We start from the raw sequence: 27,557 nt of genomic DNA on the forward strand, positions 1-27,557 counted from the left end.
GCAGTAGCTGTTGAGAAAAAGATTTTGGTATCACCAACAGGTGTTCCATTTACAAACTTGGCACTAACATCATCTGTCTGCAGAACTCCCTCTTCATCTCCCATGTACAGGCCTACGATGTCTCGAAGCTCTCGAGATGAATCAAACATTGAGGGTTGATCAAACAGAAAAGTTGCCACACCATTATTGCCATCCCTTGATCTTGTGAGGGAAACATTTGGACCACTACATAGGCTAGTCTCAACCACATCGTTGGCACTTTTGCAGAGCGGGCCAACAACAACAATTGACGCCCGACATTTCTCCTGCAAGACAACACGCAGCTTCACCCATGTAGCTTCACCCTCCAGCATCCGCCGGCGCATAGCAAAGCCATCTCCGTGCGGTGCACAGATTCACCATCTTTGTTATTATCCTTTTTTTGTGTGGTTGGATTTTTTTTTTTTGGATAAGGTTTTTAGCCAAATCTCAAGAGTATGTTCACACACAAAGCTCTAAACATAAGAGCTCGTTCTCATTGGCCTTACACACAAGAGGTGTTCACACTTATTTTTTTTGTTGAGTACGAAGCATTGTTATAAACACTCTCTCTCTTGCATTGCATTGCCGCATATTGTAAAAGGGATAGACAGTGCCGATACTATCGGTAAGACCCCCTTGTCGTGCACTATGGGATCTAATTGAGCCTAGTGAAGATAGTGATAGCATGCCACTTAACACATTAAAGCACTTGGCATAATAGCTCAGAGTTTGGGAGATGAAGTTATACATCACATTGCAGGGATAAAAGATTACAAGAAGGCAAGGGAGGAACTCAACAAAGTCTTTGGAAGTGAAACCAAGAGCTCCAAGATTAACCTTTTGATGTAGTTTTACAGATTGGACAAAAAAGAATCCGACACAATGGCGGCTCACATCAACAAGTTTTCAAGGCACTCAAGCAACAACTAGTAGGAATCAAGAAGAAGATTGAAGAAGCTGAAGCTAGAGACTAGCATAGTTATAATGCCAGCTCATTTAATTGGGTTCCAACTATAGAGAACCTTAGTATGTATTTGGTTGAGTACCTTTTCATATTGTGTGTACTCTTATCTTTGTATATGGTGTGTTGAGTGTTGTGTGAAGAAGAAGAAGATTTTCAGCCTCTCACCTTGTGTGTTCTCTTTTAGGGTTTTGTGAGTGTGTGTGTGCTTGCAAGAGCTCAAGCTCTCTTCTCCCCTGCATCTTTTCAAGGATGACACTGCTCATCCGATTACCCATGTTGGAGATGTATCATTGTCTATGTAGGATGGTAAGGTGAAGTATCTTGCACATGTAGTACTTCATGTTCCGAACATTACAAAGAATCTAGTTTCTGTTATCCTGATGATTGAGCAGGGTTTGCAGGTGCAGTTGCAGTTCTCCTCAACAACGTCGACAAAACCCTCTATGATGTTCTTGTGTCCACACTCAAAAATGTTGACAAAACTCTAATTGAAGTTGGTCTTCACTACTTGAGCACGAGTCTAAACTCAAAAACACATCAAATGTCACTCAAGAAATCAGTCAAAATGCTTTGTATGCTGGAAAAGGAAAAACCGTCAGATGTAATCATTGGGGCAAGCTTGGTCATATCTTTGCAAATTATCGTTTCAAAAATAAGCCCAAAAAAATTTGAAATGCTTGTGGAAGAAATTGGCACTTGGAAGAATATTGCTACTCCAAGCAGAATCAAGAAAACAACTATGTGAAAGATTTCTTTGTGGTAGAAAATGGAATTCAAGATGCCTCTAGCTCCAAAAATGTCATCTAAAACCCTACTCTTAGAAGAGACCTCTAGATCTCAAAGATAGGTCAAGTCTCTATCAAGGGAGGGACCTCACTCTTAGAGATGACCTCTAGGCCTCAAAGATAGGTCAAGACCCTATAAAGGGATGGTGTTGAGATTTGAGGTGACATGAGAGCTAGAGAGTGTTACATGCACTGAGGTTGATCGTGATAACGCGCAATAGGGCCTTCTTTATACCTTTATGTGGTGAGAATATGTAGCATCAACTTTAGAGAATAGGGAGAGAGTAGACGATGTAGAATGTAGAAGACGACACCAAATTGGGTCCCAATATCCACTGAAAGCCGTCCCCCCCCCTCCCCTCTTTGCAAGCAGGAGTATTTGCTTATATTATTCTTTGGAGAAATGTTGTACAATGCTGAGTACAAATGATATGAATGCCCAACGCAAGGATGAGGAGGCCCAAACGTCAGCGGAGTATCCAGCTATCCTGAGGCTTTGCTGAAGACTCTCCTTGGCCACCGATGCAAGTCCAGATGACTGAAGAACTGCACATATGCTGGCTGAGTTGTAGAGTAACTTCCTTGTTGTCTGGAGATGAGCAGGATGCTGCAAACTGTAGTCGCTTTCTGCTGAATACCTAAATGTCCTTTGGGGAAATAAGTCCATGCTTTATATACCCCCTCAAACAGCAGTTGTTGGTGCAAGAAGCCTCCACAATTGGGAAAACCTAGTCGGCTGTTGTAAATACTCCTCACGACTGTGAAAAGCCAGTCGGCTGCTGAAAAGTACCCTCATGACTGTGAAAAGCCAGTCGGCCAGCATTAAATGCTGGTCGGGTACTGCACCTTCAGTTGGCTGGCTCATTAAATGCTCACAACTGCCCATATGCACAGTCGGCTGCCCACAATACTTGGTCTGGTGCTGCCCGACTGTGAGGCAAGGCCTTGGCTGCCTTAGCGCTGTCCCCCTTCTATGTGAATGCACCTAAAATGCTTTATATGCAACTACTGCTGAGGCTGACACATACATGCTCCTGAATGATGCTTTCTCCAAGTGGGTTAAGAGGATTGACAACTGACTGACCTCTAAAACTTAGAGATTGACCCACGTAGCTCGTGCATGACTGTCCTTGGACTGAGGGCTCACAATGGGGTCATGACGTACGACAAATAATCCTAGAAAATTTCTACTTCTGTACAAATGCTGCACTGAAGATCATGCCAGTGTGTCACTGTGTACCCCAGTGCAGGGTGCACGTGACATTCTCTCCTGCTTAACTTGGTGGCAGGTTTAGAGCTTCCAAGTAGTCCGCCAACAACTGGGGATACTCCTGAAAGAACTCTTCATCGAGCCAAACTGCTTCATGGGTTCCGCGGTCCTTAAACTTCGTATAGAATTGTCGTATTCTTCGATCGGATCCATGCATCTGTGGAGGAGAATTTGTTCTGGTGCTATAACTTCAGCTTCGTCAATCATAGCTCTTTTTGAGATATCCTGCAATGTTGGACCTACATATGGCTTCAACCAAGAAACATGAAAGACATTGTGCATAGTCTAACTTTCGGGCAACTTTAACTTTAAAGAGACATCACTTAACTTCTGAATGACTGAAAATGGGCCAAAACTTCGGAATGAGAGTTTAGGACAACACTTGCCCACTTGCTTTAGCCATTGTTTCATGATGCGGAGATATACCCAATCCCATTAAAGTGGACATCTCGCCTGGATTTGTTGGCTTGCCAGGTATATGCTTCCTGAGCCTTGGCAAGGCACTCCTTAACCCTTAACTGACTCCATGATTTCTGAGAATATCTTGGTGGTCTTATTGGCCTCAAGAGATGGTGACACTTGTCTCATCAAAAGAGATGAGAAACGGTGTCCAATGTTGCCTCATACGACGTTTGGCCAATACTCGATGAGTGAGTATCATTTAGGATTGTCTGCACCAAAGGAAGATATTGTTCCCATTTCAACTGTTGGTCATGGCAGTATGATTTGCGAACGTCAAAAGCCAATTGATTGTAAATTTCTGTTTGGACATCCGTTTGAGGATGGAATGCGTTGGACAACTGCAACTTGGTCCCAAAATTGTCATACAATGCTCGCCAAAAGTGGGACGTAAATTTTTGATCTCTATATTTAGTCCATGGCAAACCACTACTTAATTCTTCTTCTAAGCCCTTGGATCCACTCGTAGGATTTTATGTTTCTTCTTACTTTGTGAGCTCATTCAATAATTGGAATGTAGGTCACTGCCTGCAAGGGATCCTATCAAGGATCTACGAGAGCATGAGCTGACAATTTACCGGATGCATTGCCAAGGATGGGGATGTACCACATTGAGTGCAGACTTTGAGTGCTAGTCTCTATCATGGCTGAGTATGTCCATCACCTCTGGAGAGTGATAGAAACTCAGTTCGTTGGTTTTATACCTAAGAGCAGACTTTGAGTGCTAGTCTCTATCATGGTTGAGTATGCCCATCACCTCTGGAGAGTGATAGAAACTCGGTCGCTGGTTTTATAAAGCATGTTCTTTTGGACTAACCTTATACAAACCTGCACCTACTCTTGGGCATTGATGACGTGAGTAGGGATGTCATAGCTTATTGTCCACGCTATGCATGATAGAGTTGATGAACCTACACTTCATGTTCGGACAGACATTGGAGTTAATGGTTGCACTTTTGAGTTGAAGTCCTTTTTAAAGTTTAGCTTAATGTTTGGTTATGGCTCTTAAGTGCTTTAGGTCTAGAGTTTACAGTTCTTTGTTTTGCTATTTTATGTTGTTTTTAGTATCTCAGCTCAAAAGGTTTAAGTTCTTATTAAGAAGAAGTGTGTGTATGCTTTTGTGTGTGTGTGTGTGTGTTTTGTTTTATTTTTTTTTTGTTTTTTATTTTTTGTTTTCGTTTTTTGTCTTTTTGTTTTTTTGTTTTGTTTTGTTTTGTTTTGTTTTTTCATTTTTTTTTGTTTGTCTTAATTAAAAGTCTTCATTTGATATTATCTTTTGATTTCCTCTCCTTGGTAGCTAGGTTTGTTAGTTTATTTATTTTTGATCTTTCAAATGCTTTGTTTTTGTCTTTGTCCTTCTTCACTATTATTTCTTTCTCAAATCTCTCAATTCGTAAGTTCAGATTTTTATGACCTTATGAAGGTATATACCAAAACCAAGTGAACAAGTGAGCTATGTTCTCGGCTGTGGCTGTCTACTTGCATGGAATGAGCATGTAAAACTTATTGAATCTATCAACAATGGTCATACACTGTGTGTTTCTAGATCTAGCTAAGGTGGGAAGAGGGCCTACGAAGTCCATACTGATGTCATGAAAGGGTCCCTCAGGAATAGGCAAAGGCTGTAGGAACTCTGCTTGTTTGGTATGAGGTACTTTCACTTTTTGACATATCTAGCATGATTGGACATGTTGGTAGACATCCCGACGCATCTTAGGCCAATAGAATGACCTCTCTAACTTCTCCAAAGTACTGTTGATACCCCTATGACCCCCAACTAGAGAATCATGGGCATCATGGAGAAGGACTTCATGCTTGTCTTTGAGTACACAAAGGCGGTTCTTGAAAAACAACCAACTATCCTTTACACTGTAATGGCCTGGATCGGAGCTGAGTGCTAACTAATATTGAGTCCCAAACTCTACCGAATTTGGATACTGTGCCTTCGTACTGTCTAAGTCTTTGCCTTGAATTTCAAGCACAGTGGACTCCTGCAATGCTTGAATGGTGTCCTTACGACTAAGAGCATCGACAATGGGGTTATGCTTGCCCGGAACGTATTCAATCATTTCCCTAAACTGTTGGAACAATTGACTCCATCGGGACTGCCTGTCACTCCATTGAGCACTAGGCATGGTTTGCAACCATTTAAGTGCATGGTGAATGCTGCATCAAACTGCTGAATGAAAGTCAGCGCTTTCAATTTGTCCTGCATCCCACTGAAAGTCTCAAACTTTACTGCTTGACCTCCTCCTTTGTAATCCTTTTGTACCTTTTCTGCATCAGTCCTTACTGCTCTTTGTCCACTAGGTTGAGAGAATTCAGCCACACTGACAGGTGCTGCGGGCCCCAAAACTGGACTAAAATAAGTTTGAAATCCGGGCTGCACACCTATATTGGCATAAAGAGGGTTCACAGCTTCCATAGGCATCATTCCTGGTGACCCTCTTGACATCAATCCTGGCAAAACTGTGGGCGGCCTAGCCATGGCCTGGAAAATAGATCCACCACCAAAATAGCCAGGCTGGGAAGCAACGAATGGAGGAATGGTCGGCATGACCCTTTGCACATTACTGCCCTGGCCATTAAATGCCTGTACACCTGTGCCTGGGTAACATGTTGCACTGGATCAGCTAGTATCATAGGTGCCTGCTCAACATGCTCTACCCTCATTTGCAATTGTTCTTGTGCCCTCTCTACTGCATGCTAGGATGCTTCGACCTGGGAATCCCCTGTCCTTGACTGCAAATATCTCTTCATCCTGGGATTCTTCACCAATTGTTCAAAGGTACCAACCATGCTCAAGAGCTGCGCATGAAATAAATCCTCTTGTTTCTGTTCTTCCTCTAACAAGGCTGGCTGTACTACTGGCTCCGTCCGAGCAGAGGCTGGCACCTGGGCACCTGTCACCTCTATATGCTGTCTGCGAGTAGAAGAGGAACTCTCTTCGGCAGGGAGCTTGCCTTTCCCTTTGTCTGTGATACTGTCAACTGAAAGTTTAAGGGAACCTGTATCCAAAGAAAGAGACCATACTCTTTCTCACCTGTAATCAATTGTGCCTCACTATGTGTGTCTCTTGTTCACCCAATCCAATCCGTGTCCGGGCTCTTGCAGAAAAGAGGACCCTATCCCGGCAATGGAACCATAAAACCGGTCTATGGACACATAAAGCGGTAATTCATTCACAAATAACCTGGACTTACTCAGACACACAATCACAGAATCCTCGCTCCCTCGCTCAACAACACATTGGCCCCGAAGTCCGGCGCCCCTTGCGGTATTTCTTTATTGTTAAAAGGTTGGAAATTACAAAGCACAAGTGCAACAAAGCACTCTACTTGCATCAGCTGAGTTTTACAAATTCTGGGAGAAATTTGCCAGCATAACTGCACTAAAACTGTTCCATAACATCTCAGAATGAGTCCCAACTGACAGGCTCACTTCCATAGGCATCAGGCTACCCAATGGAGTCCAAAACATCACAATTCAGCTTGCTGTAATTTTCTGCACAGACCTGTTTTTAGCTTTGTTTTCAGCCCAAAATAACCCTTGTACTGTCCTGGAGGACTATGTCACGCCATGGAAGAGCCAGTATTTGTGCCTGGAACTGTGTTTTACCTATGGGACTGTCACTCCATAGGAAGACAAGGATTTATGTTTTATGTCGTGCCATTTTTGTGCCCGACAGATGTTTTGTACTTGTTCCATGAACGGGAGATATGTCCATGATCCTATTTGCACATGCACTCATGTTTTGCATGTTTGAAACTGTTTTCGCATGACTTGTATTCTTGTGTTTGCCTGCTTGACGTGCCACTTACTGAGTGGGGACGCCTGCCAGTGAGTCGTGAAGTTTGCTCTGTCTTCTGACGAGTTTTGTTGCGTGTGAACAGGTGGTAAGTGTATTGCACTGGTTGGTTTAATAGTTTTATTTCTAACCTTTAATGTTATAAGGTTGTAAGTTCACATTCATTTAAAAGTGGGCACCCACTTGTGGGCCAAGGTGGGGAGGGAAACCCCACACTTAACCCCTTAAGTGTGTGGGGGTGGGAGCATGGCCACCTACCCACACCACTCCATGAAGTTGGCCGCCCCCATGCAGACGTGGGGAGCGGGCCAGCTGTAGTCGTTTAACTCCTCTCCAACACCTACAAAGAGGCGACCACCCTTCTGCTCTCCACACACAGGCTGCTCCTCTGCCCATACAGTCGACTGTGCACTTCTGCCTCCTCAGGCTGCGCCACCTCCCTTTCCTCTCCAGCAGGCGGCTGCCTCCTCTGCATAGCGGCTGTCTCCCTTCCATCTGCGCATGCTCCTCCTCCCGTACAGGCTTCTGTATTCTTTAGCTGGCGGCTGCGCATGCTCCTCCTCCCATACAGGCGACTGTGCTCCTGCAGCCAGGCGTTACCTCTCCTCGACAGGCTGCTCCTTCTGCCCTGCAGGCGGCTGCAGCCAGGTGTTACCTCTCCAAAGGCGGCTGCTCCCTCTGCTCAGCAGGCGGTTGTGCTACAACAGGCGGCTACCTCTTCTCCTCTGCAGGCGACCATAGTAGGTGACTTCTACACCCCTCAGGCGGCTGCACGGGCTCTCCTGTAGGCCACACTTGCTCTTCAGCTGGCGGCTGCACCTTCTCCTCTCCAAAGGCGGTTGTTTTATCCTTTGCAGGCGGATTGCGCCTCCCTTCCATAGGCGGCATCTCCCTTCTTCAGGTGGCTACGCCTCCCACAGCAGGCTGCTCTTCTCATTCTCCTCGACAGGTTGCTGCGCGTTGGTGTCCCTCTCAAGTAGCTGCACACAAACACCTCGGGTATTTGTCTTCCATTTGCGAGCTACAAGTAAGTGAATTCAGATTTAAGTAAAGAACTTTGTTGTAAATCTGATAAAGGATTCTCTCTACCGCTAACACCCGTTCGGTGCCGGTAGTCCAAGCTTTTGCAGAACCACGGTCCAAAGGTGTCGAGATCGGGGGAGCCAGGCGTTAGTACGGGAGCGCCTGTTTGTGCATGGTCCTGGAACACCAGTGGGGCGCTCTCCGCGGATTCCAGTGAAGGCACAGGACCGTAGAGACTGGACCACTCAAGTGGTCGCTCTCCTTCGAACATCTACTTCGAGTCTCTTGTTTGGTACTGTATTCATCTCAGCTGTACATGGACATCATCTGGTTCATTGAACTCATGGAGCATTGTATTTGTTAAATACTCCTAATAATATATCATATATTGAGGGGGGGGTCGGCCCGTTCCGGCCCTAGTGCTGGTGTCCATCTATCAACATTTCATTTCATTTCAATTTTCATTTGTTAGTAAGTTGTCCATTTCAAATTGTGATATTTAAGTTGTGTTGTTACGCGAGTGGGTGTCCAACGGAGTCTATTCCCACTTGACGGGATCGGTTTCATTGGTATGAGAGCACAGTTATTTTCCTCTTCTTAGTGGGGAAACGAACCTGTGTATTGGACACCACTTAACACAATGGACAGCCAAGGCAACCCTTTGGAAGTGCCTAATTCGAGGGGCCCATCAAGTGCCTCGCGTGGTTCTGATGCTCTACGAGGAAGGCACAAGCCCTTTGAAAGGGTAAATGATAGTGATTCAAAGAGGCAACTGTCTCGAGGAAAGACAGTCATGCAAGAAGAAGAGCCTGATGCAATGAGGGCTGAAATGGAGCATATGAGAAAGCTTTTGCAGGCACAAGAGCAAGAGCTGAAATTTTTGCATGAAGATCCCCATGTGCAAAGTGCCATTGAAGCAAGGAAAGCTGATGCAATGGTAGATGTGACTTTTGAGTCTATGGCACGGGAAGTGGGCAAGAAGCCAAGGGAGTTGGCACTTTCTTACCTCCTCCGCAAAGGTGACATCAAAGAGGGGGAAGATGGAGAGCTGAAATTCAGAAATCCACCTCGCTTGAAGCATGGAGATCCCGCATCTCAAAGGTTGAAGTCATTTATGCAAAAGGAAAAGATGTGACAGTCACCTCTCGTCATGCATCTTCTCCACAAGGCACAAAGCCTGACAGGTATATGTATGCTATTGCTCATGGAGGGCATGATGGTCACATGCATTCAAGACATGTATCCCATGGTAGGGGTGACAGGTTTGCCACTAGAAGAGCTTTGCCTTCTGAGTTGTCTCATGGAGAGACATTGCCTTATGCAGGAAAGTCACATGCATCCGATTCTCAAGTTCGTGGAGCACATGCCACCGTGCTTCATGAAACTTCCAAGATGGCCCATGGAATGGAGCCCATGCAGATAGGGCTGCCCCGTTGAATAAGGGGAAAAGAAAAAGAGAGGACCATGAGCCTCATGCCAGAAAGCTGAAGGAATTTAAAGCAGGTGACAAGTCTGTTAAGTTTGATGTTTTTCTTGGAGAGCATGATGCTTCCAAAGTGTTAGCATTTGTGGCACAGTTTGACATTGCTTTTAACGATGAGGACTTATGCTAGCATGTTTTTGAAAGGGACCGTTGCTCATTGGTGGATCACTGAAAAGATCACCAAAGATCCCATTTGCACCTGGAAGGAGTTTAAGGACAGATTCTATGCTCAGTTCTTGCCACCAAATGCGGAGCAAACTCTCACCCAAAAGTGGGATAGACTTGAGCAAAAAGATAATGAAAGTGTGCAACAGTATGTCAACAAGTTTTGGAAAGTGTTGCTGGAGGTAACTCCTTTTATGCAAATCACTGAGGATGAAAGTGTTGCTGGAGGTAACTCCTTTTATGCAAATCACTGAGGATGAAAGAAAGAGGAAGCTTCGCTCCGGATTGCAACCACCTTATCGTTCGCGCATTGAATTGCACCCAAAACATACCTTGCAACAGCTCACAGCCTCTGCTCTTGCTACGGAGCAATTGGTGCTCAAAATTAAGCAGGATCAAGGCAGTTCAAAGGGGAAAGACAAGGCTGTCCCAAATCTGCAAAAAGGTGGACAGCCACCTAAAAAGAACTTCCGGGAGACCCACAAGCTGAAAATACCTCATCTAAAGATCAGGGTCCAAAGAAGAACAAATTTGGCTTAACCCCGGAGCAAAGAGAGCAATATGCCAAGGAGGGAAAATGTTTTTCTTGTGGTAGCAAAGAGCATATGTTTCGACAATGCCCTGACCGCAAACCAAAGCACGAGGACAAGCAGACCAAGGCTAATGTACATGCAGTTCTTGATGTGCAGGGAAACACAAATCATGATGCAAAAGAGCGGATGGTATGCAAGGCTTGGGGTCAAATCAAGGATCAGCCCGCCTTATTCATGTTTGATGACTGTGCAACCGATAACTTCATCTCTATACCAACGGCAGCTGCCTTGGGTATTGAGGTTGAGAACATGGGACCTCAGATTGAAGCCGAAGTTGCTTTTGTTGGTAACGAGGTGTAGGTTACTCCACTGATAGGGAAGTTGCGCATACATATCCAGGGCTACCTTGATAATGAACATTTCTTAGTTGCACCACTAAATGGATGTGATGTATTGTTGGGCAAGCCATGGCATCATAGGCTTGAGCCCCGCAAAGAGTATAAGACCAACATGATTTCTTTTATGCATAAAGGCGCATGCATTTCATTGATGCTGGCAAAGAAGGGGATTGCATCCCACTTTTATCTCACATCCAAATTAATAAAGCAATGAAAAAGAGTCTTTCTGCGTACTTGGTTTTTGTTCATGATAGCATTGTGTCAAATCATCAAAATGTGGATGCTATGACTTATGATAGGCTGAATTTTCTTCATGCATTCAACGACTGTTTTGCTGATGCATTGCCAGGTGAATTACCTCCCCAAAGGCCCGAAGATCATCGCATAGATCTTGTGCGAGGTAGTTCTCCACCTAACAAACCCGCATACCGAGTGAGTGCTGCACAACAAGAAGAGATCATGAAGTAGGTAAATGAGCTTTTAGACAAAGGTTTGGTTCAGCCTAGTTCCTCACCTTATTGCTCTCCTGTGCTTCTTGTTCAAAAGAAAGACGGCTCATTCCGCATGTGTGTGGACTATAGAGCTTTAAATAAGCTTACCATCAAGAACAGATTCCCAATTCTGCGTATTGATGACATTTTGGATAAGCTTGATGGTTTGGCTTGTTTCAGCCGACTTGATTTGAAGAGTGGTTATCACCAAATACGAGTGGTGCCACAAGATGTCCATAAAACTGCATTCAGGACAGCCTTTGGATTATATGAATTTTTGGTAATGCCTTTTGGTCTCACCAATGCTCCTACCACATTTAATTGTATGATGGATAGGATCTTCCGACCCCATCGCAAATTCACAGGTGTATTCTTTGATGATATCTTGGTTTTCTCTCCAAGAATGAGCAGGAACACAGAACTCATTTGGTCACAGTGTTCGAAGAGTTGCGGAAGCATAAACTTTTCATTAATGCCAAGAAAAGTGAGTTCTTCCTTTCAGAGATACATTATTTGGGTCACATTGTATCCAAAGATGGCGTAACAATGGATCCTGCAAAAATCGAGACCATTCGGAACTGGCCAGAATTGCAAAATGTACATCAAGTACGTAGTTTTCTGGGATTATGTTCATATTATAGGTGTTTCATAAGGCATTTTGCTATGATAGCCACCCCTCTACATGATCTCACAAAGAAGAAAACCACTTTCAAATGGACTTCAAAAGAACAGGATGCTTTCTTGCAGCTCAAGCATGCTATCATATATGGACCCGTATTGATTGTTCCTGACTTGTAAAAAATGTAGTACAATGTTGGAGATTACAAAAGGCACAAAGGCCGCCGCCTAAAAGCTTAATCCTATCCTATAAATTCTTCCTTATGGAGCGCTTTATCCTGACGTAAACGTAGTGCAAGTGCCATGTCAACAGGCTTTAGGGTCACCCTTTTGGCGTGAGCATGGCACAGCACCGAATCTTGAAACAGAGAGACCAAAATTGTTTCTGACGCCTCTTGTAGGGCCTCGAGTGCCGTACTCTGTACCCGAGTGACCCTGTCACTGTACTTGGCGATGACTTCTTTTACAACTCTTGCAAAAGGGGCCTTCGCCATGATGGGGTCTGTGCTCTTTTGGTACTTTCTGATTTCTCGCAGAGCCACGATCCCCGATTTCCATCTTCTCTTCTTGTTGGCTACAGGGGGTGGTGGTGGATGCGACCTCTCTTCCCATGGTTGTCTATCATTTCTAAATTTTTTTCGCCTTTCTTGCTCGGCTGGATCTAGATTTAGTCTTCTTTTACTTGCTTCTGCCTTCTTCTTTTCTTGTTCTTGTTTTAATCCGCGTGCTTCTTGAATTCTTTGTTCCCGTCTTTCCCTCTCCCTTTGCTCCTCCTGCTCCTGTCTTTCCCTCTCCCTTTGCTCCTCTTCTTGTCGTCGATCCTCCTCTTCCATCTCCACCTCTTGCTGCCTGTTTGCACGTTCCTTCTTTCTCTTGACACAAATCTTTATTCTTTGTTTTTTAGGTGGAGGCTGGGGCTGATGCCTCTCAAGTTCCTCATGTAGTGTTTGTGCTAAGAGCCTATCTAGCTCCTCACGGAGCCAGACTGGTGCCACCCGTGTATGACCTGGACTGTGTTCTATCCATGGGATTGCCACGCCATGGAAGAGCCAGTATTTGTGCCTGGAACTGTGTTTTACCTATGGGACTGCCACTCCATAGGAAGACAAGGATTTATGTTTTACGTCGTGCCATTTTTGTGCCCGACAGATGTTTTGTACTTGTTCCATGAACGGGAGATATGTCCATGATACTATTTGCACATGCACTCATGTTTTGCATGTTTGAAACTGTTTTCGCATGACTTGTATTCTTGTGTTTGCCTGCTTGACGGGCCACTTACTGAGCGGGGACGCCTGCCAGTGAGTAGTGAAGTTTGCTCTGTCTTCTGACGAGTTTTGTTGCGTGTGAACAGGTGGTAAGTGTATTGCACTTGTTGGTTTAATAGTTTTATTTCTAACCTTTAATGTTATAAGGTTGTAAGTTCACATTCATTTAAAAGTGGGCACCCACTTGTGGGCCAAGGTGGGGAGGGAAACCCCACACTTTAACCCCTTAAGTGTGTGGGGGTGGGAGCATGGCCACCTACCCACACCACTCCATGAAGCTGGCCGCCCCCATGCAAACGTGGGGAGCCGGCCAGCTGTGGTCGTTTAACTCCTCTCCAAAACCTACAAAGAGGCGACCACCCTTCTGCTCTCCACACACATGATTGTGCGTCTCCATCTCCACAGGCTGCTCCTCTGCCCATACAGTCGACTGTGCACTTGTGCCTCCTCAGGCTGCGCCACCTCCCTTTCTTCTCCAGCAAGCGGCTGCCTCCTCTGCATAGCGGCTGTCTCCCTTCCATCTGCACATGCTCCTCCTTCCGTACAGGCTTCTGTATTCTTTAGCTGGCGGCTGCGCATGCTCCTCCTCCCATACAGGCGACTGTGCTCCTGCAGCCAGGCGCCACCTCTCCTCGATAGGCTACTCCTGCCCTGCAGGCGACTACAGCCAGGTGTTACCTCTGCTCTTCTCATTCTCCTCGACAGGCTGCTGTGCCCTGGTGTCCCTCTCAAGTAGCCGCACACAAACACCTCGGCTACAAGTAAGTGAATTCAGATTTAAGTAAAGAACTTTGTTGTAAATCTGATAAAGGATTCTCTCTACCGCTAACACCCGTTCGGTGCCGGGTAGTCCAAGCTTTTGGAGAACCACGGTCCAAAGGTGCTGAGATCGGGGGAGCCAGGCGTTAGTATGGGAACACTTGTTTGTGCGTGGTCCTGGAGCACCAGTGGGGCGCTCTCCGCGGATTCCAGTGAAGGCACAGGACCGTAGAGACTGGACCACTCAAGTGGTCGCTCTCCTTCGAACATCTACTTCGAGCCTCTTGTTTGGTACTGTATTCATCTCAGTTGTACATGGACATCATCTGGTTCATTGAACCCATGGAGCATTGTATTTGTTAAATACTCCCAATAATATATCATATATTGAGGGGGGGGTCGGCCCGTTCCGGCCCCAGTGTTGGTGTCCATCTATCAACATTTCATTTCATTTCAATTTTCATTTGTTATTAAGTTGTCCATTTCAAATTGTGATATTTAAGTTGTGCTATTACGCGTGTGGGAGTCCAAGGGAGTCTATTCCCACTTGACGGGATCGGTTTCACATGCTTATTAAATTTTAATAATATTATTATTAAAAAAAAACCTCAAAGGTTTTAAAAACCTTATAACCTCAAAATCCCTTTTGTCCTTTTTCACACTCGGGCTGGCCACTTTTTATGAGTTTCCTTTTCACATTTAGTTGATACCTCTCCACACTGTGCGTCCTGTGCCCGTGCCCACCTGCTCGTTGTCCAGAGGGAAAAACACAGGGTCGTAAGAGAGAGAGAGAGAGTCGTGTGTTGATTTTCCTTGAAGGTGGTGGCTATTGGGCCACCTCACTCATGGCCTCACAGTCCATAGTCACCAGAAACGTTTCGGGGTTTTTGACATTTCGGGGTGTCACCATTTGGCCACCCAAATGGTTCACTCTTACTTTCACACTATGTACATATTGGATTGGTGTCCATGGCTTATGGAATATGCCTATGCAGGTGATTGACACGTGTCATGCTGTATAGTTGGATATGATATTCCGCTGGGACTTGATGTTATCATGCCCGGAATATCTGGAGGACTTGGCTTTCCACTGGGACTTGTGCCTTTGTGTACATGCCCGGAAACGCCTGGAGGACTTGGCTTTCCGCTAGGACTTGTGCCTTTGTGTACATGCCCGGAAACGCCTGGAGGATTGGCTTTCCACCGGGTCTGGTATTGCGTATACTTGCCTGGAAACGCCTGGTCTTATATGGTTTCATGAACGGAAATTGCTCATGCTAATGCTGCATTGCATAGCATCTTTATGTGCTTGCCTGCAAATGAAATTGCATGCTGTTTTCATGCCTGCATGACCTATGTGTAGTTCCGGGCTAGGGGACGCCCGCCCGTGAACCGTGCGTGTGAAACTGTCTACTAACATGGTTGTGTGGCATGTGAACAGGTGGTAAGTATTACCCAATCTAGGCTCAAATAGCCCTTAGGACTTAGCCAATATTTATAAGTGAGTGCGTTCCCACTTCATTAAAGTTTGGGCGCCCAAAAGTCACTTATAAATTATGACCGCTTCCAAGTTCACACTCACTGAAGTCCCGAGGCGGACAAGACTCAATGTCCAGGACCTGATCCTCCCTTTTTACTCATAAATGGGCATCTCCCCATGTCCCTTCACCTGATTGGACCCCAATTCACTTACTTATTAAGAGAAATTCGTGTTTTCTCTTCATGAGGATTTTTGGAGGCTGAAAACTCTGTTTTTCCACCATTTCTCTCCATTTCCAAGCTCTCCATAGCCATACCCAACTTGCTAGGGTGTTTTCCAAGCTTTTTGCTGAAAACCCTAATTTCAGCCTTCCTTTCTCAAGTTGAACCATAGGGGAAGCTTTCCCAAGGTTCCCTTCATCCTCTTGAAGACTTTTGTCGCGAAGGATTGCGGCAAATCGAAGATATCAACACTTCTAAAGCTTCCAACGCGAAGGCTTCCGCTTGCAACAACTTCTATGAAGACTGGTAAGGTAATTGGACAATGTATTGTCATTACTTACTCAGTAGAAGGGCAGGACTCCTTGTTTAGCCGCCCTGTGTAGTATTTCTCTTGTCCTATGTGCTCTTGAAGATGTTGCTACCTTGCTTGGTAGAACATAGAGCCAATGGTAGAGAATATGGGCACTGAAGTCGGGCCGGGCATCAAGGCAGCTCCTTGGTGATCTACATCGACATACCATTGTTTTCTAAATGCTGAATTTCATATGCATTGGCATGGAGGATTTGGCAATGGATGCCCGTGAAGCTATGTATTGAATTTCTCCAATAGTAATACAATTTACTCAAGGGAGGGGTCGGCCGTTCCGGCTCATTGTGTGCCTCTTGTCAATTCAGCAATTTACTTCTTGTATTTGAGCAAGTGTCCTTCAAATCTTAGTGTATTTAAGTGTATTGATTAGCATTGTGTTCAACCAAGTTACACGGGGTAAAAGGTTTCGGCCTTCGGCTAAGAAATGTTAAGGTTTCGGATTTTTTTCTATATAATTGTGCATTGCTAAAGTTCCAAAAAATAGGAACTTTTAACCTTGAGATTTTTTTTTTGAGAAACCAAAAAAATCAAGAGTTTCTGAAACGTTTCTTGCGTTTCGGGATTTCTCACTCTAGAAACGCGTTTTCATGATGCCTCTCACCTACCATAAGTGTGGGAGTGGTGCCCATAGAGAGTACCCACAGTTTGATTAATGAAGAGGGGCCTGCCCAAAATGATTGAATAAAGTGTCCAACTCAATTGTAAAGTGTCCGCACTAACTTTAATGTGCCTGCAAAACTATGTTATAACATATAATTTTGCAAAATAAAACGGAGTGTGTTGTAACATGCAGCGGAAGTATTTCGTAATTTGAGGATCCTGTCACACACATGCTCACACTGTCTTCTGTATCACGAGTTTCGCGAGTGTAGCAATCCACTTTAAGACTGCAAACTTTAAGAGATTTGAGAGAGAGATAGAAACTGTACACCGTATGGGGTCCCCAACTAGACTGACAATGGATTGACGATAAGCCAAACGCAATATCTCGGAAGACCAAGAGTCGGGCTGAACTGTACATGGCTGTAGAAGCACCAATGATGACCAATCTCGAGCCTATGCACTCTTCCCAATGGAGGTAGGAAGGCTGTAAATCTGAGGTTGAGAGAAGGGGCTGATTGGGACTGTTCTAGACTATGTATAAATGCTGAAAATGAGTATGAATGCTGAGTTTTACCTTCACCAAGTGGCTGTAGCAAAACGATGCATATGAGGATGTTGAAAACTGTATGAATGCTGAAAAGGCAAGGGTTACTGAAAACTGAATGCTGTAGATGCTGCGTTTTACTGTATGGAGGCTGAATTGCTCAAGCGTTGATGCTCCTAGATGCTGATGAGGAAAACGCTGAAGGCTGATGTGCTGAATTTTGCAATCGCTTATGCTCCTTGTGCTGAAGGCTCCAAGCGATGAGTTCTTCTATGCTGATTATGATATGAATCAATGAAAGGACTACATGCTCAGCTATTTATATGGACAAGGGATGCTTGTCGGCTGGCTACAGAGCTGGCCGATTGCATTTGTCCTAACTAAAATTTATACATGATGTAAAAATGCCCAAAAAATGCTATACATTATGGGAATAATACTGCATAAATTCTGATGAATGCTAGATGATATTTGAAGGCTTCTGCAATGGTCTAGATGGCCTACATGCATATGGGATGAATGCTATGCATAAATGCACACATGTCTTGATGCAAACTCTAAGGCTTCTACCGACTCTACGTGCATGAATGCATCTCTTCAAGTGGGTTAAGGGACTTGGACTGGCTGACTGACTGTCTAAGGCTGAGAATGACCTACGTAGCTCGTGCCTGACTTATCCTGGACTGAGGATTACAATGGGGTCACGACGTACGACAATTATCATCCTAAAAGGTACTAATAATGTACAATGTTGCAGTGATGATGATGAGCCATCTTGTCACCATGCACTACAGTGCAGAGTGCATGTGACATTCCCTTCCGCTTAGCTTGGCGGCAGGTTCATGGCTTCCAAGTTGTAACATGCAGAAGCTTCGGGGAAGATCGGTAACTTCAATGCTTAGAAAATCAGCACACTTTTCACGACGGAATTAATGCACAAACTTGAATGAAGATGTGCAGAAAATAGAGAGAGAGAGGGAGAGAGCAGAGGACACAGTATTGGGTCCCGAATACCCTTTGTAGGGCCCCCACCACGAATGGTGTATTTGCTTTATTAGAATGATGTAAATTTGAAAAGAAAATACAAGAAAACTTGACTTTTCTTGGCTGAGATAACTCTGCCCTTGACCTGCAGTCCTTCACCCCGTTGTGTTAGCACTCCTTGGCTGTCCTGGCCCTTGATTGCCTTAGCACTTGGTGAATTATGAGATAACACAATGGGATTGTGGGCTCACTATTTATACTACTCCATAAAAGCAATCGGCTAGTATTAATCCAGGCGGCCAGCTTATATTCTGCCCCACGACTGGAATAACAGCATTAAATGCTGAATAAAATCATAGAAATGGTGCACATCTCTGCCCTTGGCTGGCTGGGCACTAGGCGCATGTGCAAGGTAGGGCTGGGCAATGTTTACCAGCTGTTTAGGGACTGGGCAGCCTGTATGGGCTGCCCTATACTTGCTCTATAGCCATATAAAGGCTGCATATCCTGTAAGTTACCCCTGGCCTGCCCCTGGGGCTGTCCTACAGCCCCTCCATGGCTGGTGGGTTCAACCAGGGCCTTCCTGGCCCTCATGGGGGTGGTTTTACATTATCCCCATGCCCACAGAAGGACTTGGGGTAGCCCCATGGGCTGGCCCCTTTTCCTAAAAGCAAACCCTAACTACCTACACAATGATCTGGCATCCAGTACCATACCAGATACACAGAATCACTGACATCATTCCAGAGGGAGACTCACAGCTCGGACTGGCACTGTTTCATGTGCAGGATAGTACACACCTGACCTTGGACTCATGTGTAGGACAATGCACACCTGACCTTGGACGACTGGGATGGATCCCTGGCTGTCTCGTCTCAGATTGGGCTCACATGGGACCAGTTTACCATCCCAGGTCCTGCACCTTCTGTACAGATATGTCTACGTGGCATCCAAGTGCGGGATGCACGTGACACAAGTAGTCCGCCAACAACTAGGGGTACTCTTGAAAGAACTCCTCGTCTAGCCAAATGGCTTCGTGGGTACCTAGATCTCGGAACTTTGTATAGAACTGACGTATGCGTCGAATGGAACCATGCTTCCAACGATGAAGAAGGGTCTGCTCAGGCTCGATGACTTCTGCTTCGTCTACCACGTATGGTTGCTGTTCATCTGAAACATCAAAAACTTCTGGTCCAACATATGGTTTTAGCCAAGAAACATGGAAAACATCATGCATCGTCCAACTGTTAGGCAACTTTAACTTCATAGAGACATCATTTATCTTTTTAACTATCGGGAAAGGTCCTAAACTACGGAATGAAAGCTTGGGACAACGTTTGCCCACTTGTTTCAATCTTTGTTTCATGATGCGCATATAGACCCAATCCCCTTCCTTGAAGTGGACATCTTGTCTAGACTTATTTGCCTGTCTGCTATAAGCTTCTTGTGCCTTGGTCAAGCCGTCTTTAACTGACTCAATGATTTTGGAAAATGCTTTTGCCGTTTTATTAGCCTCAAGAGATGGAGACACCAATCTCGTCAAAAGAGGAGAAACGGTGACCAAAGATTGCTTCATACGGAGTCCGTTGGACACTGGATGAATGAGTATTGTTCAAGATGGCTTGGACCAAAGGAAGATAATGTTCCCATTTGGACTGTTGGTCATGACAATATGACTTGAGAATATCAAAGGCCAATTGGTTGTAGATTTCTGTCTAGCCGTCTGTCTGTGGATGGAATACACTAGACAACTGTAGCTTGGTTCCAAAGTTTTCGAATAATACCCATAGTTGCATTCAAACGCGTTTGATACGCGAAGCAAACGTTTACAAACGTTTGAAAAAAAAAACGTTTGAAAAAAATTTCAAACGTGGACTTTTTTGGGGGTTTTTTTAACGCTTCGTCGCCCATCGCATCTCTTGCGCCCCCACCGTCTCTCTCTATTTCGCCCCGCCCATCGTGTCAAGGTAGTCGAGCGTATCTCTCTTGCAAGTTGCGCCCACTCTCTCTCGAGTGACGAATCTGCCCGCCCATCGTGTCTTGAGTCTAGACTCTCTCGAGTCTCTCTCTTGCTCGACTGTGCAGGCACAGCAGGTTGAGGCAGCCCTGCACAGTGCACACAGCCGGGCAGCCCATCTCTCTCTCTTGCGTGATTGTGCAGGCACAGCAGGCTGAGGCAGCCCTGCACAGTGCACACAGCCCATCTCTCTCTCTTGCGTGACTGTGCAGGCACAGCAGGCTGAGTCAGCCCTGCACACAATGCACACAGCCCATCGATTCTCGAGCAGCAGTCTTTCTCTACTGAAATTTGAAGGCCCAGCACTGCCACTCGCCAGCAAGCAGCAGCAAGCACCTTCCACTGGTGGGACTCAGCAGGTGGGAGTCGGGACTCGGGACGAATATACAGGTAAGTTGGTAACAGGGTTTTAACTTGTGCAAATGGGACGAAAGCGCAAAGCTGAATGGGAGCATGTGTCCATTTTGAAAACAACTGAAAAAGGCCAGACTACATGTAGATGCAAATATTGTGGGCACACTTGGGATGGTGGTCCATCGCGAATAAGGGCACATATTCTTGGTTTATCAGGTCATGGTGTGGGAAAATGTAATGCTGCACCCCAAAATGTAAAAGATGTATGTCGCAGATTGCATGTGGGTGGAGTGCAAGACTCCATGGCAAACATTGATGCATGCGTATCTGATTTGGGAGAGGCTTCTCATGGTAGTGTCGATGTACATGCATCAAATGTTGCAAGTGGTATTGGGCCTTCTAGCTCTCAACAGCACGTGAGCAGAAAGAAGGTGTCAAAGACACAGGGTGCTCTAGCTAAAGCTTGGGATGTACAAGCACGAAAAGAGGCAAACATTGCTCTTCGTCGCTTCTTCTATGCGGAAGATGTTCCTTTTTGGAAAGTTAGAAGCCCATATTTTCTTGACATGGTGAAGGCAATTGGGCAAGTTGGGCCAAGCTATAAGCCTCCCTCATATAACAGCTTGCGTACAAAAGAGCTTGTGGATGAAGTCAAATGCGTTGATCGTGACTTGCTAGACATTAGAGAAAAGTGGAAGAGATATGGATGCAGCATTGTTTGTGATGGATGGTTAGATGCAAGGCGCAGGCCAATTATCAATGTAATGGCTACATCCATATATGGGTCTGTTTTCATAAAAGCAGTTGATACAAGTGGGAGTTCAAATCTGGCGAGTATATTTTTGGCATCTTGAAAGATGTAATCCTTGATATTGGCCCCGATTATGTAGTGCAGGTGTGTATGGATAATGCCTCAAATTGTTTGCGGGCTGGTGATTTGATCGAGCAAGAGTGGCCTAACATCTTCTTCACTAGATGCACTTGTCATTGTTTGGATCTATTGTTGGAAGATATTGGCAAGCTTCAATGGATTGCTCCTATTTTGGCTCAAGCAAATCTAATTGTGACATTTGTTACACGGAAGCACACAATCTTGGCTTTGTATCGTCAATTTAGTAAAAAGGAATTATTGAAGCCATCGATGACGCGCTTTGCTTACTCTTTTATAATGCTGGTGAATTTATTGGATGACAGATGCTACAATGGGTTGCGTCGTATGGTTGTTAGTGAGGCTTGGACAAGGAAAAAGGTCTCACGTACCGTGAAAGGCTTGGATGTGGCTAACATTATATTGGGTGCAAGCTTTTGGCAAGAGGCTAAAGTGATTGTGAAAATTTGTGCACCTATTTTAAAGATCCTTCGTCTTGCAGATAGAGAAGGCGCCACCATGGGTCTCATGTATGAGATGACAGATCGCATGGTTGAGAAGCTACAGGTTGTAGGAGGAGTGGATGCAAATAAACTGCAAGACATTAAGAATCTTAGTGTGGATAGGTGGGATATGATGCATTCACCTTAACATGCTGCAGCCTATGTTTTGCATCCTATTTGGAGAGCTAAGAATCCTGGTGGTGACAGAGAGGTGCATGAAGGTTGGATGACTGTCATGGAGAGATATACAAAATATGATGTGGATATGCAAGGTGTTCTATGTGATGAACTTGACACTTATAAGTCCGAAGCAGGTGCATTTGCTCGTGCTGTGGCTAGAGATGAGAAAAGAATGCATCAAGCTGTCAAATGGTGGGAAACATTTGGGGCCCAGACACCCAAATTGCAACAGCTGGCTATAAGGGTGCTCTCACAAGGGACTTGTGCCTCCCCATGTGAGAGAAATTGGAGCACATTCTCTCTTATCCAAACAAAGAGAAGGAACAAGTTGCTTCCAAAAAGAACAGAGCATCTTGTATACATTCACACCAACCTTCGCCTTATCAACAAGATCAAGCAAGGAGGCTACGAAAAGATGGAGGTCACATTGGAAATGATTAACAAGGAGAATGATGATGATAGATTTCTTGCATTGCAAGAGACACAAGAAGAGGAGCAAGAGGATGTTGTAGCCTCATTATCGCATACGGGGGCAAGCAGAAGTGATATCGTTGGCACCAGTTCCCTTGGTGAGCATGATGATGATGATGATGATGATGATGACGATGATGATGATGATGATGAGGAGGAGGAGGAAGAAGGGGAGGATGACTCTATTTCAGAGAATGATCTATCATGATTCATTTAGGTGAAGACTCGCGTAGAGTCTAGTTTGTATGAGTCATGACCATCTCCCCTTCCTTCCTTGTTGTTTAGTTCTGTAGTTGCCAGGGCACTTTTTACCTTCTTTAGGAGGGGTTTTTTCCCATGGCTTTATCATTTTGTATCAGCTGGCTTTTGTTCTCTAGAGTCTAGACTCTACACTAGTCACTCTAGAGTCTACACTGCAGTTTGAACTTTGCGCAGTGCACAATGCGCATTTCAATTTTCAATTTTCATTTGCTTCAATTCAATTGCTAGTTTTGAGGTGCTTCATGTTATGATGTTTTAATGTTCAAGTAAATATGGATTTGTTTAAAAAATGCTAAAAAATTAGGGTTGCGTTTGATTCAGGTCAAGGGTTTGAATCAAACTCGTATCATACTTTCATACTCGTTCGCGTTTGACGTTTGATTGACGTTTGAAAAAACTATGATAATGCCCTCCAAAAATGTGAGGTGAACTTGGAATCCTTGTCTGATATAATGGTGCTTGGCAAACCACAAATTGGATACCAATGTTTGAGAAAAAGACGGGCTACGTCCTCAGTTGTGGCCGTATGCTTGCGTGGGATGAGTATACAAAACTTACTGAAGCGATCCACAATGGTAAAACATTGAGTGTTACGGGATTCGGTGGATGTTGGTAGAGGCCCTACAAAGTCCATAGAGATGTCGATGAAAGGTCCGTCGGGGATAGGCAAAGGTTGCAGTAACCCAACCTTCTTTGTATGTGGAACCTTAACTTTTTTTGACAAATCTTACAGACTTGAACATGTGAATATACATCACGCCTCATTTTTGGCCAAAAAAAGGACCGTTCTAATTTCTCAAGGGTACTGTTGATACCTCTATGTTCTCCAACTAAGGAGTCATGGGCATCATGGAGAAGAGCTGATCGCTTTTCCCGAATGACACAGAGACGGTTCTTGAAGAACAACCAACCGTTTTGCATTGAATAATGGCCAGGCTTAGAAGTGAGGGTCAAATTATACCGAGTACCAAACTCAGGGGAGTCGACATACTGGTCTTTCATGCTATCTAAGTCCTTCCCCGTGATTTTGAGAATGGTAGACTCCTGAACTGCCTGGATGCTGGCCTTTCGACTAAGAGCATCTATGACTGGGTTATGCTTACCTGGGATGTACTCGATCATTTCTCCAAATTGTTGGAAGAGTTGACTCCACCTAGATTGTCGATCACTCCACTGGGCACTTGGCATGGTTTGAAGTCACTTAAGTGCTTGGTGGTCTGTTTTGACTGTGAAGACTTGTCCATAAAGGAAAGGCTTCCAATGTTTGAGCGCTGTGATCACACCCAAAAGCTTCGTCATAAACCGAATAATTCTTTTTGACGACATCCAACTTTCGATTGTAGTAGGCCACGGGTCTATTGTTCTGCTGGAGAACTGCACCTATGGCTACATTGGTTGCATCGGTAATGATTTCGAAAGGTTCATCCCAATATGCTAACTTCAAAACGGGCGCTTTTGAGATAGCTTTCTAGAGTGCACGGGATGCATCCAGCGCCTTGCCTGTGACTGAGACTTTTTGTTTTCGAGTCTTCACCCCCTTGAGCAAGTCGGTGAGAGGTGTTGCCAGGTTGGAAAACTGGTGAACATGGGTGCTGTAGGCTTGACAAAGACCTACGAAAGAAGGGATATCTTGGGCGGTCTGAGGGATGTCCCAATCCAAGATCTCTTGAACCTTTGAGGGGTCCAATCGAATCCCATCGGAATCGATAATATAGCCCAAGTATTGAACCTCTTTAATGCCGAAGATAGACTTTTTGGCGTTTATGCAGAGCCCATTATCTCGCAAAAGCTGCAAGACGTTCTCCACATCTATCTCATGCTGCTCTGCAGTGGTTGAGAAAGATGAAGATACACTTACGAGTAAGGAGTGCGAAAATCTTGAACATCATTTTATTCAAGGTTACTAGTGCATTTGTAAGCCCAAAAGGCATGACTACGAACTCGTAGTGACCACGCTGTGTCCGGAAAGGTGTTTTTGGAATGTCAGCTTCGAAAATGTAGACTTGATGGTAACCTCTCCTGAGATCAATCTTAGTGAAAAATTTTGCACCGTCTAAACGCTCCAAAATGTACTCAATCCTTGGCATAGGAAACTTATTCTTAATGGTGAGTTTATTCAATGCCCTGTAGTCTACACAAAGGCCTCAAACTTGTCTTTTGGACGGGTGTAGCAAATGGTGAGGAAGAAGGCCGAATGAATCTGGCTCGGAGGAGCTCAGATAACTGTCTTTCTAGCTCACCCTCTAATGTCTTGGAAAGACGATAGGGGAACCTGCTAGGAGGTTCTGATCCAGGGACCAAATCGATATGATGGTCCTTAGAACGTGATGGAGGGAGATTGGGCGGAAGATCGTCCCTAAGCATAATGTCCTGATGTGTGGCCAGGAGGTCTGCTAACTATGGGGCTGAAGATGAGATAGGGGCTACCGATGAGGCGGAGGCTGTCTGAGCACGAACATAAAGTAGTGCTCCTTCCGCTCCCTTGCGGATAGCTCGTCGGGCCTGGAGATGCCAAATCAATGGGATGCCAAGAATGCTTCTATCCCCACGAATCATGACGGGCTTAGGAAAACCTTTACAGATAGTAAAAGTGTCCTGTCCCCGATCGGGAATAGGCTCATATTGATGAAACCACTAGATTCCTAAGATCATGTCACACCCCAAAAGAGGCGAGACAATGAAATCTCGTTGGAATGAGGCCTTTTGAACTTCAAAGGCAAACTGCTGTGCCTTCTGAGATATGTGGGTGCGGAGACCAGGTGTAAACCCGTCCACATCCAAATGATATGACACTAATGTGCATCTCATCTTGTTAGCCAACTGGGGAGAGATGGCGTCCTTAGAACTGCCCATGTCAAACAGGACTACAAACTGCCGGCCCTTGGCAGAGCCATAAGCTCGGATGAGGCTTTTCTGTGGAGCATCTCTCACCCTTTTGCTTAGCATCAAATACCACGGATGGCATAGGATGCATAGAAGGTAAAAAATGAACTGCATTTGTGGTAGTAGGTGGGGTTGGAGGAGCTGGAGATGCGGTGGCAACTGTGGTAGAGGTGCTTTGGAGGCTTGCTCCGCTTGCCATTTGTGGCAATCCTTCTTACCATGCCCTATGATATGACAGAAAAAGCATCTATTTTTTGACTGGTATTTCCTTTGCTCCTCCGGAGGAAGATAACCTCCAGTGATGTTTGCTTTAGCCTTTTCCTTAGGGGTTTTCTTAGGCGTAGATTCTTTATCCTTCTTACCCCCTGAACTAGAGCTATTACTGTCGTCCTTCTAAGCATCTTTAGAAGATGCAAGATGCATTACTGTCGTCCTTCTTAGCATCTTTAGAAGATGCATTACCTTTCCCTGGTTGCGCAGTAGATTGCTGTTGCTGGGGTTTGGTACTGGACTGTGATGATTGTTTGGACTTGCCTCCATTCATCTTCATTTCTTCATTTTGAGCAAGAGTCAAAGCCCGGTCATATGTACTGGGTTCAAAGTTGCGAACTGTGAACCGGATGTTGGGATCTAATCCATGAATGAATTGATCCATCTTGGCCTGCTCAGATAGCCCTAACTGTTGTGCTAAAGTGATAACCTTTCCGGAAAACTAAAGCACTGTTGACCCGTTCTGTTTGAGTCCATAAAACTCATATGCCAGGCCGGTCATATTCTGGGGCGGGAGGAATCTGGTCTTACGGTCATGAACAAATGTATCCCAGCTAAAAGCTGTGACACTTGTAGTTTGGTATGTATGAAGACTAGACCAATGCTGCCACCAAGTGACTGTCTTATCCGTAAGGTGGGGAGCCGCTACATGGACTCTATCCTGAGGATCTGTGATCCTAGCTAATGGAAAATGAGCAGTAAATTGATGAATAAACTGATTAACTGCTAAATGATCACACTTACCATCATACTTACTAAAATTCGGTTGACTTCGAATGACGGTAGTCGATGTCGCAGGTTGGTGGTTGGTGGCACCTGAGGCTAGGGAAACTGAAGAGAGGTGCTAGTATCTAAGATGCATGGCCTCCTTTTCCCTTTGGTGCTCGAGTAACATACGTTCTCGATCGAGCTCTCGTTGGTGCTCCCAAGCGGTGAGTTCAGCCTGACGTCGGTCTTTTGCGATCCTGCGTTGGGCTTCCTCATAGTCCCGTCTATCTGCTTTTTCTTGTTGCTTTCTTGCTTCAGCTTCTGCTTTTTCTTGCTGCTTTCTTGCTTCAGCTTCAGCTTTTTCTTCTCTCCGTCTAGCCTTATCTTCTCTTCTTTGTTGTTCCATCTGAAAGAAGAGGGAGATGTAGTCGGGGGTTGCTGGAGGCGGAGGAGGACGTGCTGCTATTGCCTCCAAGAGTTGGAGACGCTCCATGAGAAGTTGGTTCTGAGCTCTGAGTAGAGCTATGGTGTTTGCAGCCAGGTCTCCTTTGGGGGAGATGTCTTCCGGCTGATGGGTACTCTCCTCTGCAGACATGATGCTGAAGTCGGTGGTCATGCTGGAACGCAATCTGACCATCCAAGGATGCCCTCACGCTAGGATACGGTGTGTGTGGACAAGCTGAATCTGATACCAATGTAACATGCAGCGGAAGTATTTCGTAATTTGAGGATCCTGTCACACAAATGCTCACACTGTCTTCTGTATCCTGAGTTTCGCGAGTTTAGCAATCCACT

At 45.1% G+C, this 27,557-nt stretch overlaps 1 pseudogene; it reads left to right on the top strand.

The window, feature by feature from the left end:
- Positions 1–20,223: 20,223 nt before the first annotated feature.
- LOC147641071 (uncharacterized) lies at positions 20,224–23,299 on the top strand (annotated as a pseudogene).
- Positions 23,300–27,557: the final 4,258 nt, after the last annotated feature.

Source organism: Cibotium barometz, chromosome 2 (assembly GCF_041138505.1).
Source record: "Cibotium barometz isolate CiBa-2024 chromosome 2, ASM4113850v1, whole genome shotgun sequence".
Lineage (NCBI taxonomy): Eukaryota > Viridiplantae > Streptophyta > Polypodiopsida > Cyatheales > Cibotiaceae > Cibotium > Cibotium barometz.